Source organism: Maylandia zebra, unplaced genomic scaffold (genome assembly GCF_041146795.1).
Source record: "Maylandia zebra isolate NMK-2024a unplaced genomic scaffold, Mzebra_GT3a scaffold02, whole genome shotgun sequence".
Classification (NCBI taxonomy): Eukaryota; Metazoa; Chordata; class Actinopteri; order Cichliformes; family Cichlidae; genus Maylandia; species Maylandia zebra.
The window spans coordinates 1,263,256-1,267,258 of NW_027490032.1; the positions used below are offsets into that span (position 1 = coordinate 1,263,256).

General features: G+C 37.3%; 1 long non-coding RNA gene across 1 annotated transcript; it reads left to right on the forward strand.

Annotated features, from left to right (window-relative positions):
• The first annotated feature begins 459 nt into the window (after positions 1–459).
• Positions 460–3,087, forward strand: LOC101481523 (uncharacterized). Its single transcript, XR_013096091.1, has 3 exons — positions 460–791; positions 1,761–2,114; positions 2,439–3,087. It is a non-coding gene; the product is annotated as an uncharacterized LOC101481523 (long non-coding RNA).
• Positions 3,088–4,003: the final 916 nt, after the last annotated feature.

Below are 4,003 nucleotides of genomic sequence, written 5' to 3' on the forward strand. Positions count from 1 at the left end.
AAAACGGCTGTGCTCCCTGGCTAGCTCACGGGAAGCACGACCAAACGATACCTCCGTCTCCTCCTTGTCTGAGCTCGCCACAATATTTATATTATGAAAAGCAGATTTTTGACATTTTAAGTTTGTCCCGTTGTCAGATAAAATAAACACGCACAAAACAAAAGCAAACAACAAGAACACAAAGCTGGAAAACCCACCCGATTGACCAAAATCAACTCAAAATATTCCCACACAACAGAACCTACTCTATTCCTCGCTGGCTCCAAATCTCTCAGTAGAAATATCAGTGGTTCGCTATCTGTCACCATCAAAACACTCCACAAATCCCGCGAATGATTCGCTTCCTTATAAACCATTGAATCAGATACCGAGGCAGTCAGATTCTAAATGAAGCATCGGACGTCACTGATCACGTGACTCTGGCCAAACAAATCAAGCTTCGACACACGCACCGGAGCGTCAGCTTCAAGCGGGCCATCACTACTTTATGGCTGTCTCCCCCAGGAGGAGTGTGAAAGGCCAGAGAGAGGAGACAGGGGAGCAAAGAAAAAGATGGACTTTTTGGAGACGGCACGACACGGGAGTCAAGGGAGTGCACGGCAGTTTTTTGTGTGAATTATTTACACCACTGTAAATAAATGCACTGTTCATCACAAAGAGTCCAAGGTTTGTGTCTTCATTTCCCACATCCCCAAAGTGTGCCACACAGCCAGTGACAGCCATGGATTTAACACCTTTCCTCTGCTTTTTCCTTACTACATATTTTTGGGGATTTGCTTCTGCTCTCGATGGTAAGCTGAACAGCACAAGTATACGCAAACAAGTTTAGAAAATTATATAGAAAATAATTAATTGAAATATTTTTTTTCAGGTCAAGCTGTGCTTTCTGTAGTATACTGACAGTTGCTCTCATAACTCAAGTAACCGTTCTAAAATAACTTTGTCACTGATGTCTTCAAAAAGGTCATTATAACCAGTGTTGGGAAGGTTACTTTTAAAATGTATTCCGTTACAGAATACAGAATACATGCCCCAAAACGTAACGGCGGTACATGTATTCCGTTACTCCCCAACACTGATTATAACCCAGTAGTTATTAAGACCAGTAAAACCAAATGTCAAATACGTGCATGATTTGTGCTTCTTCCCTCTCTCCTTCTGTAATGCATTTTTGCTTGATGATATGAAACAGTATATTTAAACTTTATATTGTTTTATATTTTATTAAACACTAGCAGTGTCTGCCTATTATTGTCTTTCTTTTTTACCTCTACTACTTTCGACCTTTATCTACTGGATTGAAAGAAAAAAAAACGAATTTCCTGTTCGGGTTTTTCCCCTGCTGTTAACAAGAAACTTGTGTTGCTTACTTCAGGCTAAGCAGGTATTTTGAGTCACTCCAAGGTAGACTTGACAACTGATATGATGATAATTTAATTTTAAAGGATTATGAACAGTCAGTCATTACATTTCATTTGTAGATAAACATGGGAAAATGTTGACATTTGAATTAAGAACAACACTAACATGGAGTATAATAGTATAAATGGAGTTAATTATTATACTACTGGTTCTTGGTGGAATGGATATATAAGATTAAAAAAAAGGTTGAGCAGCACCGCCGTGACATTGTACATTTATGGCTCAGAGATATATTTCTTCTGGAAAGAGAACGTTAAACTGTCAAAGCGTCAAAGGCTCATTTGACAGTGACGTGCTTTATATAAATATTTTCTTTCTTTCTTTTCTGTTTGACTTAGACCAAAAACAAGTTGTAGAAGCTGGAGAGAATGCACTACTGAAGTGTTGTGATTCCAGTATCGGTAAAATCGAAAAGTTATCATGGATCAGGAGAGATGTGGGAACAAATCTGCATGTTTTCTTCTACCGAGAAAATCGCCTCTATGAAAACATCCAGCATCCATCCTTTCGTGGCCGAGTGAAGCTGAGTGATCCACAAATTAAAGATGGAAATGTGTCCCTCATTCTCTTCAACACCACCACTAATGACACTGGAACATATGAGTGTTATGTGGTAGGCACTCACGCTGGACGCCGTAAGAGAGCAGTTTCTGAAGTCCAGCATGTAGTGCAGCTGAAAGTTAAATCTATAAGTACGTTTTGGCATCTTTAGCCTAAGTTAGATGAAATCTACACAATGCACCTTTTTTTTCCTTTTTAATAAAGCAAAAGCCATCATACCTTAAAACCATTGTAAGAAGATCAGAAGTCTGTTTATATGATTTTAAATTGGTTTCATTTTAAGTATCGTGTCAAGTGTTTTTAATGTAAATTTATTGATCAGTGATGTTACAATTTACAAACAAATTAGAAACTAACACAAACAAATTCCAAAGTTTACTATGATCTTTCACTGCTTCTTCCATTTATTAATTGATAATGTCTGACAGCACCTCACGCATGTTTCTCACCTGCAGCTCAGCCACGAGGACTCACGGAGGATGGATCTGTTGAACTGATGGTTGGTCTGTCAGCTTCTGCTGGGCTTCTTGTTGCTACTGTTGCTGGTTTTGTGATCTACAGAAAATTTGCGAATTCAAATTATCGCTCTCCTTCTGAACAAAAGCCAGTTTCCAGGACTCCCAAGGAAACTGGAAAGATGACAATGGAAGTCCAACCCGAGAGTCCTCTCCTATTAAACAGTTAAATACAGACTGAAGAAGTCACTTGGACGAGAGATGAAACGTTTCTCCTACAAAACGCTACGTCTGAATGAACAGAATCAACTTTTGGAGAGTTAAATATATAAATTTTTGTTTTCAAGTCTCAAAACAGAGTTAAAGCTAATGTGCACTGTTGTTCTCTCAGCCCACTGAGAGGAAAAGCACATCTTTATCAAAAACTCCTGCAACAACCTCTTTTTGTGGATTGTGTGTTTTTATTGTCTACTTTTTTTTTATTTAGGAAAGTGCATGTTAATTACATGTAAAAAAAAATTACATGAATGTAAACATACCAGATTATAGCCAAGGGCTAATTTCCATCTGTTGTCCATAAAACATAAAAAATAAACATAATAATTCATAAAAAATTCATAATTCATTCATATTTATCCCCTTCGTATATTTTATTTATATTTGTCTCTGTATTTATATGTGTGTGTGTGTGTGTGTGTGTGTGTGTGTGTGTGTGTGTATATATATATATATATATATATATATATATATATATAACATTCTGTAACTGTAACTTCTGTCGTTGCTGTGCTTTTTTGGAAACCGAATTTCCCAGAGGAACCCACCCGAGGGATTAATAAAGTTCTATCTTATCTTATAATAAAAACTCCATCACCAAACTCACACATACACACCATTCTGTTCCCAAATGAAACATTAAAACTGTACAACTCATACATGATCACACACTTGATTTGTCCATAACCAGTTTTTAACCTTTGCCTTAAACAAGTTGAATGTCGAGCATTCTCTAATGGGTTGAGGAAGACTGTTCCACAGATGGCCACCCTGGACAGAAAGGACGTTCTGCCCAAATGCTGTCCGTCTGTGGGGTTGTAGCTCGAGTGGTCCTGTCTGAGCTTTCTTTATGCCTAATGAACTCCTTTAGTGGTGGTGGAGCAAGGGAGTGTAAGACTTTATATATTAAACACACTCTTTTAAATTTCACTAAGTTATTGAAGTTCAGTAATTTGTGTTTTTTTAACACATGACAGTGGTGGTGGGAAGTCGGTTTTTTGTCAAGTACTTTTAAACTTCTTTTATAAATGTTTTCAATAGTTTTAAGTGTTGTTGGACAAGCAAGTGACCAGGACGTGAAACAATAGTCCATATGAGAGATGATCATACTAGCCATGGTTATTTTCTAGAGAAGTGATTATACACGCCTTTGTTCTTCTGGTATGCTGTTGCTCGTGTTCATGAAGATCTAATTACACTGGAATCTTGAGAATCTAGTTCCTGACTGATTAGAATTTCAAATGCATATTTAAAAAAGTTCCACTACCATCTCCTTTTATTTCCTCATT